This window comes from Eleutherodactylus coqui, chromosome 2 (assembly GCF_035609145.1).
Source record: "Eleutherodactylus coqui strain aEleCoq1 chromosome 2, aEleCoq1.hap1, whole genome shotgun sequence".
Lineage (NCBI taxonomy): Eukaryota > Metazoa > Chordata > Amphibia > Anura > Eleutherodactylidae > Eleutherodactylus > Eleutherodactylus coqui.
In genome coordinates, this window is record NC_089838.1 from 118,869,447 (window position 1) to 118,891,126 (window position 21,680).

Consider the following 21,680-nt stretch of genomic DNA (forward strand, 5'->3'; position numbering starts at 1 on the left):
CTGCAATGTCCCATAAGTAGGCTGACTGCCAATGAACACAGCATCACAGAGGAAGGCTGGAGCTGCGGGAAGCCAGGAGAGGCAAGTATATGTTTTAATTTACCCCCCCCCCCCCCAATCCTCCCCCAAAAAAGACAAGTCGTGCAGTGATGGCTTTTGTACATGGATCATTGGTGTGCACTCCCTACTTTGCAGTTATAGGTCTGTACGCTCTTCATGGAGCATGTGGACAGCGCACGTTCCAAACGGTCTGAACAGGCCTTTAACACTGTCGGCCTCAAACAATGCAAAATTGAATAATTACCGGTATGTAAAATAATAATTTTCACTACTTTTATTTACCAAGTACAAGAATCATAGGAGCTAATTTCCAAAACAAAACAAGTTCAAAAGCATTAGGCAAAATTAACAACTTTACATAAATCAGTAAGAGCAACCAATGGACTACTGGTAAAAAGGCTTGTGAGACACACAGCATAAAGTCTGGAAAGATAGCGCTTCCTGTCATATTTCTCTTGACTAGCAATGAGGTCATAGAAACATAGGAATGACTGTAGAAGAAGACCACGTGCTCTATTTAGGCTGCCCCCACAATATCATTTTTAACCTACTCAGTCATAATGGGCTGTCACAAAACTTTTTTCCAATTTTTTTTTTAACCAGACAGAATACTGCACTACGTACATCCTGACCATGAAGAAGCAGCGGGAACATGACGGCAAATTACTAGAGCAAAATGTGGATAGAGTTTAAACAGGGTTGTCCGGTAGTAAGATACCAATTGGTGATCTATCCTGAGGATAGACAATGGTCAGGCCTGTGCACTCGTGTACTGAACTGAATTCTGTAGGAAGCAAATATTCAGTTCTTAGGCCTCATGTCCACGGGGGAAATTCGGGCCCGCACGGATTCTCCATGCAGAATCCCGCAGCGGGTCCCTCCTTTCCCACAGACATGAGGCCTGAAAATAACATTTTACTTACCTGTCCGGACGCTGCGGATCTTCTTTCTTCGGCCCGGTGGATGTGCATCCCTATGGGGCGCTGATCACGCGTGTGGGTTATCCGCTGCGGATATTTCCGCGTGGACATGAGGCCTTAGGGCTCGTTCACACGAGGGACCTAATAGCACAAAAATTGTGCACACCGAAAGAATGATTTTCATCGATCGAGTCTGGAGCTTCATTAGTGTTTAAATAGCCCAATCACACAAGCTGGAGCAGAGTGTTGCAGAAAAAAATGCACTGCTGTTCGGAATTCCCTCGGTCCATAGAAATCCTCCTAATGATTTCTAATGTGTAAAATACAGGCACCGGTATTCTTTTCTGAGTGTTGGACGCAGCTAAACTCCCTTCCCCTCCCCTTTTTTCCAGCTCCCATAGGAGTCTATAGACACTCTGTTTTGCGCACCAAAGGTAGGTCAAGACTAGAGATGAGCGAGCGTACTCTGAAAAGCACTACTCGCTCGAGTAATTCGCTGTATCCGAGTATCGCTGTGCTCGTCCCTGAAGATTCGGGTGCCGGCACAAAGCGGGGAGCTGCAGGGGAAAGCGGGGAGGAACGGAGGCAAGATCTTTCTCTCCCTCTCTCCCGCCCGCTCTCCCCTGCGACTCACCTGTCAGCCGCAGCGGCACCCGAATCTTCAGGGACGAGCACAGCGATACTCGGATAAAGCAAATTACTCGAGCGAGTAGTGCTTTTCCGAGTACGCTCGCTCATCTCTAGTTAAGACCTATATTTTTGCGCAGAGAATTTCAGTCGTTGACGTCCTAATTTAGTTGCGATTTCTTTTGTGCGGCTAAAAATCTTTCATCTGAGTGTTTGCATAAGAAACCATTGATTCTAATAGTTGCGATTTGTTTGCGCATGTAATTTGACAATGCAAATTCCCTTGTGTGAATGAGGCCTTACTATGGTGGCCAGGCTTGGTATTGCAGGCCAAGTTCCCATTGAAGTGACTGGTAATTACTCCTGCAATACCAATCCTGCCCACTAAAGTAAACAGAGAGCTGCCTACTTCCCGCAGAAATCCGTTCAGTGTACAAGCACACCAGCCAGGCAAAAAGCTGATTGGCAAAGGGTCACCGGCAACGGACCCCACCAACCTACTATTGATGACCTATCTTAAGGTTAGGCCATAAATAGTTTACAAATCAGACAACACCTTTAACATTATTAGGTCTGTAAATATGAATACCAAAGAACAATGCACAGTAAGGCCCTGTTCACAAGACAGAAAACCCATTTATCCTTAACACAAAGCAATATACAGTATTGTTATTTTAGGATGCAGTCCTAGATTTGGCCTACAGTCACAAAGTGTTTTGTTGCCTTTTTTGTTAAAGCTATGCAGTAGTTGGAAGTCTTTGGTAAAATAGAAAAAAAAATGTAAGCAGTTTTAAAGCTGAAAGTATGGCCCTTTTTTCAGGCATTTGTGCCCATAGGGTTTTTAAAAAGGCTGGAGAAAGACCGTGCCCATGTGTAACTTAGTATGTAAAGAGTGAAAGAGGAATATGTGCGATTACATCATTTTTATGACATCATCTGACCACCTGTCCAATGAAATATTCAAAACAATTAAACGGCTTATACGTTTTCTCAACACCTATAAAAACACGTTTCCTGAAGGTTCAGTTCACCAGACAATCAGAATCTACTGCAGCATTCTTTCACCTTCCCCTATCCGTTTCAGCGACATATCCAATTCCCCTGGCATCCATGTATTATTCAAATGTTCCAGATACTGAGCCTCCATCTGTACTCCCCTGTGGACAAGGGGATTGAAGCATTTTCCCGCTAAACCTTCTACCATTCTCTAATGACTCTTTTTTTTATAGCATTCCTGGCCTCCTGTGTGTATTCCTACACTTTGTGAAGGGAGACCTAGATATAACATTTATCTTTACATTCATTTTAGCTATAAAAAGTAAAATGACATTCCAAATTTAGTAACTGTGCCTCACGGGCGAAAAAAACCCTATACAAAACGAGAGTGAGACAATAGAAGGTAAAAAGCAAAATATGTAATATTCGGATTATTAATGAGACATTCTGCACTTGGGTTTCACCTGGATAAGCAGTGATGTATACCTAGATTACAAATGCTAGCAATTGTCCAACCACTTCTCAGGCACCTAGATTTTATCAGTAGCAGAGGACTTCAGGAAGTAGTCATCAATATTCATGGGTTGTAGGCTAGCACCAAGCACACCTCCAGCGGATTGGCAGTTGCCTCCCATTATTGTGATTAGAGACCACTGTCAGTCATTGGAGGGTAGTGATAGCTTTTCCAGCTCATGAAAATCATGGACTAGGACTACTTCCTGTAGTCCTCCATGTGTGGCAGCTAGTAATAAAAGTTCGACATATTACTTGACAGATACATAAGACAGACATATCATTGCAATCAGTATGCCAGCACACAGGTGGTGGTAGAGTCCCTTTAAGTGAATGAGGTTGTGTTACAACTTGAAGTCACTAGATGTGAGGTTTGAGAAATAAGGCGAAAAGGCTCATATATAGCCTTTGTGGTCTAGGCACTGGTGGAAGGCCCACTGGTTGAGGAAGACCCTTACAATACATCTAATACCTGCACATTTTGGGAGACATCCTTCAAGTGTGACATCCATCAGAGGATCTTTATTAAAAAGTAGCCGAGACTAAATCTCCCTTTTACTAGGAGTACTTTTTTTTTTTTTTAAACCATCTCAAAATGTTAATAAATCAATGTGCAACATTCCTACAATTCATTGAATGGTTTGCTGCAGTCTCTGGTGTGTCTTATATGCAGTAGGTAGGATCTTTTTCCCATTAATATACGAGCACAGCATACTGTACTGAGGACCAGTAGAGAATCAGGTCTGTACATGTCATTCGCCCACAGAGTGTGGGTGTACAATACACCCACAACATAGAATGCAGGCTATCAGAAGAAGCTGTGACAGCATATAGGTTCAGTAGCTTCCGTTTATTATATGCAGTTAAACAAGCGCACCGAGCAGTGGAGTGGGCATGAAGCAGGGAGAAACCCCTGTTGCTAGGTATAAAATAGCTTGGGATTTTTTTCAGCGAGCCAAGAGAGATGCGCAGCCCTCCACCTCAGAGAGAACACATCCATATTCTGTTGTTGGTGCTGCATCTGCACTTTCCCAAAGGGAGAGCGATTTCCTTTACACGGAATGTTCATACTTCATTTAGAACTCTGGAGGATCACCATCCTCACTGAAGACACGGCATCATTATTTACATTGTGGTGAGGCGACAAAGCAGACCATTTTCATTCACTGGAAGGTCTTATAATGGGGCATTTAGTAAAACATGTAGCAGGCAGTGACTGCAGCAGTAAAATGTCAGGGGTGCGCTGACACCATTTATTGGCACAACGGGATGCAAGTCACCGCCACTATTAACCACTTCCTGCAACAATCAGTCGAGCCTCGTAGTTACTGTATTAACATTGTGTTCACCACATTTTTTTTTTCTTAAGAAGACACGCTGAGGTTCTTTTTTTTCCTTACCAATATACACTCCCTATTTTCCTAGATTTTGGTTGGGTTTGCTCCTGGAAAATTTTGCTATTAAATCAACATAAGTGGATTTTGCTGTGGATTTCAGCCCCCTACATTGAAAGCTGTGAAAACCTCCAGTAGAAACAGATCATCCACAAGCCCGGGTACTGTGTAACCTACTGAGGATTTTCTGTGCCTCTGTAGGGACAATCTGCAGCATGTGTGAATGTGGCCTTACAGAAAAATCTAGTTCTGCTCTGAAATCAGGCTGCCTGTCCATGGGCAATCAATCGCCCGCGGAGCTCGCATGACATGCTTTCCATAGGAGAGCTATGGAAAGTGTAGCCCAAAGTCCACGAGTGGAGAATCATAGCGAATCTCCACTCGTGTGATTAAAATCCTGGCATGCCGCGATATGAATTAGATAGGCTCATCGCAGAGACCTTACAGTGCTTCCTCTTCATCCCCCTGTGGCAGAATATCGCTGGCGATATTCCGTTGCGGCCGTGGACAGGCCACCTAATGGAAATTGCACAGTTGAAACTTACAACTATTCATTTACTTTTTTCTCAATTCACAACATACACTGCTACTTTCAGAAGGCTGCAGCGCAAAAAATTGCAATCTGAAATAATACATTTACGTATATACATTTCTATCTCCCAAATCAAGATCAGCTTTGAGCCTACCGATCCTGTGGACGCTTGAAGAATTCTCAGAGGGTCTTTTGATTATTGGCGGTGACTTCAGGCTTGTTTTTGACCATCATTTAGACAAGTCTTCAGGCAGGAACTCTATTTCCAAGTCTCAGCTAAGGCTGGGTTCACACACGGCGGATTCCCGTCGGAAATCTCGCGGTTTGGTCGCAGCAAAAACCGCGAGATTTCCGTCGGGAGAACCGGGCTTTGAAGCGGTCCGGCCGCATGCTTCTCCCATAGAGGAGAGCGCGGCCGTAACATAAATAAACAAAAAAACGTCTGTAAACAGACATGCTCAATCTATGGAAACCGCGGCTGCGGCCGCCACAGCCGCGGTTTCAACCAGATTTACCGCAACGGATTAGCCGTCCCGTGTGGACAAGGTTTCGGGGAAACCTCGTCCACGTGGCTGGCTAATCCCGAGATTAGCGGCCGCGGGCGGTTTTGCTGCGGCTGAACCGTGGCAAATCCGCCCTGTGTGACCCCTGCCTAAGGGTTCTGGTCACTCTTGCAGTTGGCTGACATTTGGAGGGTCATGAACCCCTTAATATTTACAGCAGGCTTGATTTCTTTCTAGTTACATATCATTTACTCCCTTAGCATCTCTCCTCCATCAGCTCCATGCTGTGGTCGGATCACGCACCAAAATATGTAACCATGACCTTCCCCAGTTCTGCCAGAAATCTCCAATACCAGAAAATTAATGACAATGTAAAGCAGTGTGTATATATATATATATATATATATATATATATATATATATATATATATATATATATATAAATAAATAATGGATCTGAAAGGAGAATTCTAGAACTTCATAGTCGTGAACGTTCATAGTCGTGAACGTGGGAAGTACATAAATGCGCTATACATTGTGCACTCCTATAGCACAGCTCCAGGCTGAAGAGGGAAAAGGAGTAACATAACTAGACTCCTAGATCATATACATGATTTTGTATGTGACTGCTTGTGATTAAAATCTCTGCACTCCGTTGTGGAGAAAAAATTTTTTACAATAATTTTTTTTTGTTAAAAGCCCGCTCCCCATGCAGTAAAATAGACAACAGTCACATATTCACCCCGTTCCCCACTATGTACTATGCCACTGCTTGGTCCTCCGCTCTAGTGATTGCTTAAAAGGCTACAGTCCTGCCCGTTTATGGAACGTCAGACTGCTGCAGCCACTGGCAGACCTCAGCAACCAATCACTGAGCTGTATCATTGGTTGCAGTGGCTGCAACATCCTGTAAATAAAGTGGGTCAGCTAGTGAACATAACATCAAGGGGAAGACCAGAAGCGGTGGAGTGGTATACAGCGAGGAGTATATGCTAGTTATTTTACGGCATGGGGAACGGGCCAACAACAGTCAATACTACTACTATTTGGAAAGCCACTTTAACCATTTCAAATCCAATTTGTATCCTGGTTTTCCTAGGGGGCTTACTCTTTTTCTGCTGTTATACAACGGCGCTATCTGCTGGCTAAAGCCAGTGCTGCATGAGGTGACACATTGGATAGGCTCCGACAGCAGAGAGGCTGGCAATATACAGTAAGAGAACCCTGGCGGATGTCTTCCAACATGGGAGCTGTACAGCCTAAAATCATAATGTCTTCAGAGGTCAGACAGTGGATTGGAAAGGGTTAAATGAGGTCATTTAAGGTCCCTTCTAAATCAACCCTAATAAATGCAATTTTCCTTTATAAGTCAATCTACCAATAAGTGCGGCCTCCCATTAGCCAGACTGTTTCACCCAATATTCTAGGATAAGTATATCCTACAGCTCAACCTGCCATTAGACATTGCTGTTCATGATCCAACACTTCACGACCCCCCTGCTTTTTTTTTTCTTTTTTTTTTTAAACCGTATCATTCGACTGTATATATTAGACAGTTTTCACGATATGCCTGGGAGACACTTAAAGAAAAAAAATAGTTGAATGCATAGCAGACCCTTCTTCCGGTCCTGCCCTCCTCAGAGTCCTCTGCTTTAGAAGACCCCTTCTCAGAGGAAGTGGTGCAAACCATTGAAGGAAAAATTTTCCCAAGACCAAGGAAACAAAAAAAAAAAAAATTTCTATAGCCGCTGAAGGCTAAGTGGTGAAATGCTCAAATCAACGGCACGTGACAGCCCGCCGTTTCTTTCAGTTTCCGTGTGGCAGGCACCGGGGTGTAAGCACTAGATGGGGAGCTGCTGGGATAGGAGTGTATTCAATTTTCTTTATGGTAAAATTATACAATCCCTTCAAGGAGTCACTGATACTCAGATTAAACCAGTCAGGGTTTGGGATATTTTCTAACAGTAATGTGTAGATCTAAGTAAATCTGGAGGGGCTGGCTTACCAGATTTTTAAAAAGGCCACAAGGCAGGTATCGTTATTAGTTAGGTGGGCTGAAGCAGTGGATGCAACTAGAGCAACTCGTGTCTCTCATGCTCACCTCATTGCCCTACATTAACAAACGCCATAGACACATTTTCAGTTTATTCTACCTCATTCTACAATTTTTGGTAGTCTGGGAAATTAATATTCGGTTGTGTAACATTTCTCAGAGAACAGGTTCATTCTCATCACTGCATGATAACCAAGGCTTTTCACCAGCAGTGAGTGAAGACCCCTTTTTGGCTTGGATTAAATATGGACATGTACGCCTAGGGCAGGCCTTTATGGCCTCCTCTTCTGTAGGCTTAGAGGTTCCCAAGGAATGCATTTCATGGGTACTATATCTCCAATTGCAGTCCTTTTTCTCTTCATTCAAGAGCAAACATGCATTTGTGTTAGACAAAACTCAGTTTGACACATCCTACATCTGGATTATTCACCAACATACATGACCTCCTTCCGATTGGCCTTTGTTAAAGTATGGGAGAAGGAGCTTGGTTGCTCAGTTCTCTGAAGAGTGTCAAAAAGTATTCCTACTTCCACATAAATTGTTTAGCACTTCACACCGGAAAAAAGCAAGGTTATAGCATTAATGCAAGATTGTGGGGCATTAAATTTCTCCCTGTCAGACCAATGCTGGCGGTGCAATGACACCCCTGGAACTAAGGCTCATATTATATCTCACAGGAGTATCCCATGCTTTTGCCTTTCCAGTTGAAAATGTTCCAACTTCATAATAAACTCTTGGGCACCGCTTTGGTTGCCTATCCAACTGTTTGCCTTCTCTCAAGTGTTCTTGGATCACTTGCTGCCCTAAAGAGAGGCCTGCCTCGTTTCTTATTAAACGACTGCTAGAACCAACATCCCCCAGACAGAGGGAAATAGATGTTCTTGCCATTATCAGAATTGGTTGTAGAAGTCAACCATTTGATGAAGATTGAGAAGAGGATTATAGATAGAATAGAAACTCAAGGTAATTTCATTTGCACATAACTGGATTATATTCATAGATGTGGTGGACCTTCTGCGGTGGCTGGAAGAAACTTAATGAAATAAATCGTTAAGTTAGAGAATTCAGCTCTCGGTTTCATGTAGGCAACCCCCTTACGTCCCAATTTTCCACTTTCGCCTCCCCATATTTCAACTAGAATCAATACCACTCTTTCCCCCCTCTTCTTCCTGTATTCTTTTCTCCTTGCTCTATGCATCCCTTAACTTTTCTATTGCTCTTTACCCTTAACTATGCTTGTATAGGGCAGATTTCTTTTGTTGGTGTTCTATGTTTTCATGTAAGTGAATGGGATTTCCCAATTATTAGAATACTATTCTTACTTCACAATGGCATCATTTGCCATAGGTATACTAATTAGACTTCTGTTTATTAAGCATGTACACAATATTGTAGATCATCCCAAGACACAGTATATGCCTGTATCTCATTTTCTTGTTACATCAGACTATACTTTTATAACATGCTAAAAGTTTAATGAAAAGCTATACATCTCTACGGCTTGCAGTTGTACTAGACAGACATAAATTCAGTCTGTCATCCGAGCCCCAGAATACACTGCTCCCCGGCATCAGAGATACAGCAGGATCCAGTTTTGGACATAGCTTGCTGCCTGAACAGAATAAAATGTTCTTTTCCTTTAAATATGTTCTGATTTAAATGGCCATATAATTGGTAAGGCATTACAGGCTCAGGTTATATAAACCCGTATGGCTCAGTGAAAGCTTTGTGTCGCTAGCAAGATTTGAAACTCTTGTGCATAACTTGTATCGCATACATGTGAAATATGGCTACATGACAGGGAAGAAGAACCTGCTGTGCCTGCAATCCAGAGTTTAGTAGATGGTATAGGTCTTGACCTTGCAGGCTGTCTGCAGTCTATGGAAAACAAAGCTGAAGCGTGAAAATCCTTTGCTACTATTCGCTGACTTTTAATGCGTTTGTCCCGGAATTAAATAATTTAGGAGCAGGAAATGTGCTAAATTAAGATATAACTAACTCTTAGACTGGCTGCACATGTCCGGATTTGGACTGGCTGCACTCAGACTGGCTGCCGCAGTACAGAAAAAGGTGGTCAGTTACGTGCAGATGCCGGTGGGCACAGGGTCGGATTCAGCTGTGGGCACCCACATGCGGAACCCAACTCTGTCGTGTTCAGTCAGCCTTACCTGCTTAACAATGTTAATTGCGGATGAGCTGCGGGTCGGATGGCCTCCATTGACTTCAATGGAGGCCGTCCACAGCAAGGTAGAGCATGCTGCGAGATTTCCTCCGCTCGTGGAATACGTAATTCGTACCTGCAAGTGTGAGCGAAAAAGCGAATTTACATGCTTTTTAATGGCCTCATTTTGCTGTAGATCCTGCAACTGAAATCCGCCCGTGGGAGCCCAGCCGAACAGTGTGTGTGTGTATATGTGTGTATATATGTATATATATATATATATATATATATATATATATATATATATATATATATATATATATATATATATATATATATATATATATATAAAAAGACATTCATATGGAATGCAAACTACAGCTTTCACGTGCTGGTTTACCAGAGGTGGATTACCCTAGATTAAGCGAATTATCAAGGTATAAATTAAAAAATAGAAGAGCCATGTGCGTGAGCCTTAACCCTACGATAGAGCTCTAGGTGATGGGATTGTTACATTTAAAATCCCCACGGGTGAAGATGATACCAATACGTAGTGGTGTTGGTTACAATCCTATAAATGTGGACTGAAGGGCAATATAGTCTATAGTATTAATCTCTCAAAACCAGAGCAAGAGAACTGCAATCTGTCCACAAAAGGTTGCCAATCACCACGCATTCAGTAAAATAAAACTGTTCTGAAGCTTTAATCTCAGCGGCACAAAAGCCACAGAGCTGTGGTGTGAAATCAGCGGCTAAACACTGCATGTGTTTAAGAGGATAAACGATGGCTGAAAGGGATTGCAGGATTCGGTGTCATCAGCGCTGCTGGTACCGCGCTCCCACTTGTAATCCACCTGGGAAATGACTCATCCTTGCAGATGAAATAGATGTGACAGGGTAGAACAAGAAGCAGTGTTCCACTTTGCAAACTTTCCTCCATGTTCATCAATGAGAACTTTAGAGGGCTTATCCAACCTTTTAAAAATGAGGGCCCACCCACAGGACAGGCCCCCAATATCTGATTGTGGGGGCCCGCCCCTCAGGATCCTTGGCAATCAGCTGCATGAAGGGGCTGCAGAGCTCACGTGAGCATCGCATCCTCTTCACTTTTTACATGTGACCACGAACCAGTTTGTATTCAGGACGCTACATTATTTACGGTATCCGCTCTGACTACTTGTCCCAATGCCTTTAATAAATAATACAGAGTATGAATGAGACTTGTGGTTACTGAAAGAACACGACACTAATAACCAGTTAGAATGACTAATTCTGTGGGAAATGAGTTATGTTTTCTGCGCAATAAATAAATAGGGCGAGATCAGCCTCCTGCATCCACTGAATATGAGCAGATAGAAAAGTGTACAAATATTCGCAGATGTTATGGCTACTAAAGCCTCTGCATTAGGATGGCATGCTACCAGCTAATCTCGTTCTTGCCTCTGGTGTGTGTTTACTTACTGTGAAATATTTGACCCAGAATATATAGATATGTCAGAGAAATAAAAAATGACTTCTTCTGACATTCAGAGTTGTAAATGTCAGTGTGACCATAGCCTGACAAGACATGCAAATATCAATTATATATGTATACTGGCAGGCAACCCTATACATTGCACACCCCTATCACCCTTTTTTGCATTTATACAACATCCCTACATGTGTCTCGCAGCCTGTCTTTACAATATATACACACAGCACCCATACATTTACACATTGCACACCCCTATCACCCTTTTTGCATTTACACGACATGCCTACATGTGTCTTGCAGCCTGGGGGGAGGGGGGTAAGCAATTGCTCCTCCAGGCCAAAGGACTTCTGATGTCATTAAAGGGGTTGTCCCGCGCCGAAACGGGTTTGTTTTTTTTCAATAGCCCCCCCCGTTCGGCGCGAGACAAACCCGATGCAGGGGTTAAAACAAAAAACCGGATAGTACTTACCCGAATCCCCGCGCTCCGGTGACTTCTTACTTACCTTGCGAAGATGGCCGCCGGGATCTTCACCCACGGTGGACCGCAGGTCTTCTCCCATGGTGCACCGTGGGCTCTGTGTGGTCCATTGCCGATTCCAGCCTCCTGATTGGCTGGAATCGGCACACGTGACGGGGCGGAGCTATGAGGAGCAGCTCTCCGGCACGAGCGGCCCCATTCAGAAGGGAGAAGACCGGACTGCGCAAGCGCGTCTAATCAGGAGATTAGACGCTGAGATTAGACGGCACCATGGAGACGAGGACGCTAGCAACGGAACAGGTAAGTGAATAACTTCTGTATGGCTCATAATTAATGCACGATGTACATTACAAAGTGCATTAATATGGCCATACAGAAGTGTATACCCCCACTTGCTTTCGTGGGACAACCCCTTTAACTGTTAGGTTGCAGGGCCTTTGTACAGCAGCTACAGATGTATCTACACACAAACAGCTGTGTACTGTTTATTTGTATGACTGCTAAACTGCTTTCAGAGCGGAATTGCCTATTAGCTACATTAAAAAGGTCAGGAGCACTTCACTGTGTTACAAAGCTACTGACATAGCCACTATACAGCATATCACTCAGACATCATCATGCAGGAAAAGAAACTAAAAAACAGTGGTCTGCCAAGACCTGACTTCTCTCCTTCCCATTTGCTAAAGGATATAGAAACAATTATCCAGGTGCAGAACTCTGTAAAGTGTTGTCCCTGCCTGCTCCTACTGCCCTACGCAATTGCGCTCATGTGCCTTGCTATAAATACATTTTTGTACCCGATAGGATATATTCTATGTTTATAGGGGTACTTGCACTGTCCCATCACAGAACAGAACATGATTATAGCATTGGGGGTTCCCAATTCAGTAGGAGAGTACTTTGCTATACAATTTTTGTCATACATGATCGAAAGTCATTTTACGCATAAGCCTTTCTTACTGTTCCGGAAAATTGATACATTCTTCATGCAACTTAAAAAGGGGTATTCCCACCTTAATCATAGTTGAGATTAGAATACCCATTTGTATGCAAATAGGTATTATTCATTATGTAAACACCACAGGAAGTTCTGCAGTTCTCATTCCATCAGCAATCCAACGCTGCAGCTTTCCGCAGTCTACCCGGTCGTCCTTGTTTACAGCTATGTCCGGACTGCTGCAACGATCCCATGCCATATTCCTGGCATCACGGCTATCGCCAGTCCTCTACTGATGACCTAGCCTGAAGATACGTCATCAAAAGACTTGGAGGTAGGCAATATTTAATAAAAATAGAGGGGGGGAGACGACACCATTACCCTTATGCCATATGGACTTCGGTCAATCAAGGAAGAAAGAGCGTGCCTACAGCCAAGACAACCAGACTCTTGCCCACACAAGCACTGCCCACATCAAGTGGCGGCTCGTTTTATAACTGTATCCAGCATAATGAAATGGGCCATTTTAAACAGGGGCGCGTAGGTGCTCTTTAAGAAGGCATTTCCAAGTGCACATTATGTACGGTCTTGCAGGCTCTTTCTATAGCATTGGGAATGACTCACTCAGACTGTGCTTCATGCAGGGGTGTGGGTGGATTTCTTTGTGTTCCATAGTTCAAGTTTTTTTAGATTTTGTGCACTTTTGAAAGAAAGGTACCATGGAAAATTACAGCATTACCACCACACATGCAATTTGCGACAGACAAGCAACAAGATATATAAAGAACTGTGAAGCCTGACGTAATTATGCACAAACCATATAGGAAGCGTTATACAAATATGTCCATAATTTCATGGATATCAAGAATATTGGTGAAATACACAGACGTTTGCCTTTCAATCAAATGAACAATACGTTTTATTGTTACATAACACATAAGCTCTGGTGAAACCGGAAACCCAACTCTGATTTTCAAAGAGCGCTGCCCTATGTGAGCAGGGCTGTAACGTTGGCAAGCCAAACCAACTCCTTCATATGGGACTCGTGTCTGAGTGATACATTTACATAGTTAGGATGGTAACATCAGGATTTTCATCATCATTATGATAAAATAATCGGGCTACATCCTACATTTCACATCCTGTTATGAACGTCTTTAATACACAGGGGATTAGCTTCATAGAAAATATTTATAGGATATTTAAAAACGGCCCTAAATTTCTATGAAAGGAAATCTGCAACAAACTCTACATTGAACCAATTATACCATATGTATACTTCTATATGCAATCTTTTTTACAGTTACTGTATTTTTATACATTAGCTGGAGTCGGTCCATTTCTACCAAGTCCGACTACATTAAAATGAGACTAACTTAGGCTGGGTTCACACAGGGCGGATTTGCCGCGGTTTCGCCGCGGATTGCCGTTGCAATATCCACACTGCGGCAAAACCGCTGCGTTTGCAGTGCAATGCAGCACAGATGAGATTTGCCAAAAAGCTGTTCTCACAGGACGGATTTTTTCCGCACAGCCGCAGTGCGGAAATGCAACTGCGGCGCGGTTTTAAAAGATGCAGCATGTTCATTCTTTGGTCTTTTCCGCAGCGCTTTTTTGTCCATAGACCTCTATGGACGCAGCCAAATCCGTACCAAATACATGACAAATACGCGACAAAAAGTAACAAAGCGCTGCGGAAAAAAACATTTGCGGATTTTTCCGCACGAAAATCTGCAGCAAATCCGCAAGCCAAAATTAACCTTTGAAGCGGTTTTGCCGCAGAAGCAGTTCTTCTGCGGCAAAACCGCGACAAATCAGCCCTGTGTGAACCCAGCCTTGGACTCCTCCGCCCTGTGAGGATGTTAGTAACCTATATGGCCCGATGCACAGGAGTGGAAATTCCGCGGCGGGATTTCCTGGATGATTTCCTTCCGTGCCCGCCTGCATAGGATTGCATTAGATAACGCAATCCTAGGGAGACGGCCGTGATTTGTCCGCGTGAAAACACATGCGGAGAACAATAACCTGCGATAGAAATTCAAGGTTGAACTTTGAAGTTCTGTTGGGGATATATATATGTGAATCCACATGTAGGTTTGCCCCATTGACTGGAGGAAATAACTATAGGAGGAATTGACAAATCAATTCTTTTTCACTGTGGTGCAGATTTCCACAATTTTCAACTGATTGCTAAAGTGACGCAGGTTCCAACACGGATTTCAGAGCAAAATCCACACCAAAATAAGCCATGTGAACTAGGCCTTAGCATATTATATCACACAAGTGCTGAATTCACAGCTACACTGCTCAGTACTGGAGCCTTCAAGCAGTTTTTAAAAATCATGACAATGTCATGATGAGCATAAAGTGTCTTACTACTCCCGTACACTTATTCAGACACGTTACCTGAAAAGACGGGTATGTTTTAACCCTTTCCAATCCACTGTCGTCTAAAGACATTCTGATTGAAGGCTGTACAGCTCCGATGTCGGAAGACGTTCGGCAGGGTATTCTTACTGTAGATTACTGCCTGCTCTGCCGTCAGGGGCCTCTCCAGCATGTCCCATACCACAGTACTGGCTCTAGCCAGCAGATGGCACCATTGTATAATGGCAGAAAGAGAAAGCCCCCTAGGAAACCCTGAATCCAAAATTGGATTGCAAAGGATTAAAAGTAGAAAAATATCAATTTACCATTTTAACATCAGTATTGATATTTTTTTCCCACATATGACATGATGCGAATCTGATTTTCATCGGGACACCCTAAGGTTATGCACTGCACTAAAAAGATCAATGATTCGCTACAGGTGAACCTATCCTCAAAACCCTTACAAACAGTTTTGAAGTTAAAGAGGTAGAAGAAGAAAACAAAAACCATTACATTCACTGGAATCACCATTCTGCAATATGTGAATATTAGGTAGTCTAACCCTAAGGCCAGTATCATACCAAAAAACTTTTTGATCGCGTTCCAACACTCCCATTGTTTTCAGTGGGGCCTCGCAGACCTGTGTTCAAACGCGTTTTTTTTTTTTTTAACACCACAATACGAGTGTTTTCATGTTTATCACACCCCATCACCCATCACAATCATGGGGTGCGTTAAAAAACTGCAGGAATTTTGAACGCAATTTTGAATGCAAGTTTGAGAGTGGACGCAGCCTGCATCTAGGTGACCATAGGCAGCCTGTCCACGGGTGTTTTTGCATTCCGTTCCCCGCAGCAATAATCCGGCCGCAGGAAACGCAGTGCACGCTTTCCATGGAGTTGCTATGGAAAGTGTGGCGCCCCTCCCCCCGCTACAGGCAGAGAATCATAGCGATTCTCCGCTCACAGCCAGCAAATCGCAGCATGCTGCGAATTGCCGCGATTCTCCGCTTGCTCCTGCTCCCCGGCAGCAGCTCTGCAGCGGGATACTGCAACACCCATGGACAGGCAGCCCAATACATTCCAGAATACGCAGAGCATCTTATCCCCTCAGGTGGTAAAAGAGTAACTTTTCCTAAACTAAATAATTAGAAATGGTTTCCCTGCTTTTGCACAGTCAAGATCAGATTCTGTTCTATGCAACAAGTACATGCCCGCTACAGAGCAGTATTATGGCCCTCAACGCTCCGTGCCCGCAGCCTTACTATGGCCCTCAACGCTCCGTGCCCGCAGCCTTACTATGGCCCTCAACGCTCCGTGCCCGCAGCCTTACTATGGCCCTCAACGCTCCGTGCCCGCAGCCTTACTATGGCCCTCAACGCTCCGTGCCCGCAGCCTTACTATGGCCCTCAACGCTCCGTGCCCGCAGCCTATGGCCCTCAACGCTCCGTGCCCGCAGCCTTACTATGGCCCTCAACGCTCCGTGCCCGCAGCCTTACTATGGCCCTCAACGCTCCGTGCCCGCAGCCTTACTATGGCCCTCAAAGCTCTGTGCCCGCAGCCTTACTACGACCCTCAAAGCTCTGTGCCCGCAGCCTTACTACGACCCTCAAAGCTCTGTGCCCGCGGCCATACTATGGTTCATGATCATGAACGTGTTTTACAGTTCTCGTAAACCGCTCTGCCGGTAAAGACCGCGTATAGCTGCGATTGCACTGTGCATGCCCGCTTATCCCACAGACATGCAGCGTGTGGCTTTTAAAAAATAAACAAATAAATAAAATTCTCTGCTGTCTCATAGTGGGTTCACGTATGAAAACGCCATCCACACACATTGTATTGCGGATCTATAGTGTTTCATACACTGCCTATAGCAATGTACAGGGCTCACACTGCATGGTACGCAGAGAAATAGAGCATGCTGCAATCTATTTCTCGTGCGTATCGATATGCAGTTTCTACACTCATGTGCGGGGATCAATGAATATCCGTTGACTTTCATAGACTGTATGACGCGACCGTGCAGCGCACGTATAATACACGGTGAAAACAAGGTTGTGGACATGAGCCCTTAGGCTACAGGTGATGTTTAAAGCTACAGTGACACCCCTTGAGCCGCTCTTGCATTCGGCTTGAACTACTACAACAACCTGGCGTATTTTCATTTTGCACTACGTGACAATTATCTTCATAAACCTTCGTAATATTATATTTTCAGGCGAACTTTAGAGATTAGCTAAGAAGGCTGTAAAGCATGCAAAAACACCGATTTACAAACACATTGTGGTATTTGTGCAGTTTATTATAAAACATAACAAGAGATCATATAACAGGCATTAGTAGCAGTTTCCATATTTTTTTTAAAGGAAATCACATTTCAAGTGAATCAGGAGCGACAATTGTCTGACTGCAACTATTCGTCATTCCAACGCAAGCTGCAATCTGACTAGGAAGAGATGAATGTGACATAACGTGACAAGACATAAGCATGAAGAATGCGGGGTGCTCAGGCAAAGCCGTTTCCTTGGTAACCCGTGGATACCATATAGGAATGCCAGAAATACTTAGCTACACTGTTTCTGCCTCGGGAAAGAGCGACTCCCGAGCCTCCCACCAACGGGCTCTACCGCGGCACCGTGCAGCAGTAGGAACATTGGGGTGGAGGAATCTGGTCATTCCCTAAAAGGGCATCTGATGAGAGGAAATACAAGCCCTATGGATTAAACATCTGCAGGGTTTGGGGACCTTTTGTGGGAGCGGCACAATTACATGTATGTCTATCTACACGTTCAATTTTTTGTTTCTGGAAGGATTGCAACTTGAAGGACCTTTATCAGAACACATAAAATCAACTGAAGCAATATTTGTTTTTCAACCGGCAGCTCAGAACACATCAACATAGTTGTTTACGGGTTTTAATCATTCTTACAAGCAGCGTTTAAGCCGTGTTCAAAAGACCGATGTTCTCACCCAAGTTCTGTCCACGTCCGAGAAAGACAGAACTCGCATGGAAAAAGAACCCCCTTCACTTCAATGGTTTCTTTCACACGAGCAATTTCTCACTTGCTGCATATCCTGGGCACAACTCACTCTCAGCCATGGGAATAAGGTTTTATGTGAACCAGCTTAAAGAAGACCCCAATACTTAAAGTTCTTAAATATATGTGATTGCAGGAACTGAACCCAAGTAATGGAATTGTGGAAAATGCCTAGCAGCTAACCTGCAACCTGTCCAGTGTGTTTATATCCAGTGTACTGCCGGCATCAGGTGGGCATCATATGGGCATGAGTAGTAGTCCATTGCTAAAAGGCTCCAAGAGTTTGAGTGTTCCAAGCTCACAGCTCTACATGATGGACTATAGCTGTCCGAACTCTCCAATGTCTGCAAACTCACAGCTTTCTCCACTGTTTCCATGTAAGACGCACGAGCTCTCGGCCAAACCGAGTATTCGTGCATTGCCGAGTTGGGAGAACAATTCAGGATATCTCCAGCCCCCAAGAGCAGTCCTCAGGATCCTGGAGGACAGTGCATGAGGCTCTCTGGACACGCCAAGAGGGTGCAGTCACATCCTCAGCTGTTTTTTTTTCCCCCTAATACAGATATAAAATATTAGCGCACATAAAACTGCTTTTAATTCCCATGGCAATAATTAGAACAATCCCTAAAGTAGGTGCTCTGCCAACTCCCCGCTTCCTTCCTCTCCACATTATCCAAACAAACAATTTGTAGACGCTGTAAAATCTATGTCAACTATTCGTTGCCACTAGCCGCTATATAGCCCTATACCCTTCTGTAACGTTAGGTCCGTCCGCTCACATCTTCCTCTGAGGTTCTGTTAGTGTCAAAAAGGCTCCATTCTTAGCAAAAATGACAAGGCATAATCGATTCCATTAAAAACGGAAGCCAAGACACTAGTGTGAACAAAGCCCCCTTAATTAGGTACATGACTGGCACATATGGTCACAGATGTGCACATTTACACCTAGCTACATATGTTCCCATTATCTACCAGCTTTAAAACATGCATGTAAATATTTGTTCTCCCATCATAATTACATTGTCACCTATACAATATCTAAGGTTATAACAAGCACAGTTGACAACCAATTTCTAAACACCTTACTGGAAAATTCGGAATTAACAGTGAGGATCCCCAAATAAGGGCTCATCTATTAGCCAGAGGGAAAGTGGTTACCAAAAGGGGAAAAATAAATATTTGTAGCGCCTGGCATGTCTACACATTACATAAACAGGTCTTTAGATCAATGGAGACTGTGTAATGCTTGACTTCTCCTGTGGTGGCACTGAAAGGAAACTGAAGCTGCCAGGTTCCCCATCGGCTGCAGCCGATCACTGTGGGACATCCTAACAAAAGAGTCTTTGTCCAAGCAGATGACCCCTTTAACCAGTTAACAGACAGTAAGTATATTTTGGGGATCCATTGCAAATGACAGCTCCTGCGCCAACATCATCTAGGATCTCAATCGCCAAATACACATCAGTCCATGAATCAGCAACGATCACACAACATATGAAGTTGTACCCGTGTGATGAATCCCATGGAGATAAATGATGAAGAAATTGCCGTTGTCAGATAACAGTCTTTAGTTTACAAAATGAATACATAAGTGAAATAATATTCAGCCAATAAAACGCCCACATCAACGGACGTAGTCTGGGAAGCATGAAAACAGGGTTTTAGGATAAAAAAATAGCATTTTTATAAAACCATACACATTGCAGTGCGATTCCAGCTCTTTCTATAACCCTGATAGTCCTCAGTTTCCAAACTGAAAGCAATGACCTTCACCATCGTGGCCCTGTTGGCGGCCGGCCTGTACTGGCATCATATGCAGAGGTTGGCACAATCAGTAAGCATATTACGGTATTTTTAAGCCCCATTTGTACATCAAACAAAATAGAAAGGCTCTTTGCCATTACCTTCCAGATTATGGCTTATTCAGGCAGCCATAGCGGACTACATATTAACAGCCAATAGGGCTAGTCTGAGTCCATGTAAAAGAACCCCTGCGTATCCTATTCTGATCAGACGGCTTGGATAACAGATGTCCATTCAAGTCAATGTGTGTGCAAAGTGTAACTTCCGTGTGTGCACCGTTCTCCATAAAGGTTTGCCAAGCTATAAAAAAAAAAAAAAAAAAAGCAAAAAATTAAATAAAAATGGCCCCCTTCTGTTATCTGCTGACTGAAAATTGGCCATGTTCATCTGAACCGAGCTTTAAATGAACCCAGCTGCCCAGTATGTCTATACTGGAGGGACAGAAGACACAAAAGCAGACTGGCAAACTTGCTTTCCCCTCTGAAGCGCTGCCAGGACAAGCTGCCAGAAATAAGCATGCTATATTAACTATTTATGATTAGTACAACATAACATGCATTGTTACTGGCTCATTTCTCAGTACGAAACACTTTCTTTGCTGGAGAACAAGACGGAGGGCCTTACAGTCCGGAGGCATTGTACTAGCCCGCTGCATGCTCCCGCTGGTGGGTGCAGAGAAGGCTTGTATCCGTGTGCGGGGAACAATAGGATTCTTACTCCGTGAAATCATCTCCAAATACTATTGACACTGCAGATTCAGTTGTGTGAGTTTCCAAGTGTCGATTCTTCCATGTCAGCTCAGAAGTTCTTCATAGTATAATGAGCCAGATTGTGAGAAGCCCCTTCAGAAAACCTCTGTAGTATAGATGATGTCATGGCACTAGGGAAGCCAATAAAACTACCAGGAACTGGCGAGGGAACCAAGAATGCAAGCGAGAGAAGCAATGCTTCCCTAACAAAAGGGGATCGGCGGACAAGAAGATTTAAAGAGCAACTACTACTTTTTATTTTTAAGGCTTTCGAATAATAAAGGCCGGGCTCGCAGGATTACGCGTGCGATGTCGGCGCGTGATGTACGCCAAATACATCGCCTCACGCTGTTTCGCTTACATTTACGTGTAAGCATTGTGTAATACGCAAGAACAATAAAGGAAGCTTGTTCTATTTTGCTCCATATTACACGCAAAAGAGCCCATTGTTCTCTAAGGTCAAGTAACCTTCGCATATAAGTGGCTTATATTTGTGCCATTGTGAAAAGACAGCATGGGAAATTTAAACAAAAACACCACCAAAACCAGGAAGACTGCATATGACAGCGGGTATAAGATACACTGTCAAGCGCAGTACAATATTGCTGCCATGCACTGCGACCGGTCGGTTCCACAGCTGTAAGACTCTGCGCGACTCTCCCAGAGTTTTACGTATGCGGCCATGTGAGCCCAGCTTTAAAGGCTGGCTGCACACGACCAGGTTGGATTCCGCATGCGGGAGCCTGCAGCGGAATCTGACCCTGTGCCCGGCTGGCGTCTGCACGTACCTGTCATTTCTTCTTCTGTTCTGCGGATGGTCCGCATGACTTGCGGTTGCACAAGCGCAGTCTTTTTTTTTTCCCCAACCCTTGCTTTTCCCACGTCCTCACCTAGCGATGATGCAGAATCCACGACCTTTCTGCAATGTCAATTGCAGAAGGGCTGCCGGTCAGACGGCTCCTATTTAATTCAATGGAAGCCGTCTGTGTGGAGCCTGCGCAAAAATAGATCATTCTGCGATTTTTTTCCTTTGCAAGTGGAAAATCGCAACGAATTTCCACTCGTGTGCAGGA

At 43.9% G+C, this 21,680-nt stretch overlaps 1 protein-coding gene across 3 annotated transcripts in view; it reads right to left on the reverse strand.

The window, feature by feature from the left end:
* CDK17 (cyclin dependent kinase 17) overlaps window positions 1-21,680 on the reverse strand; it is a 136,427-nt gene that overhangs the window by 94,630 nt on the left and 20,117 nt on the right. The window lies entirely within an intron of this gene.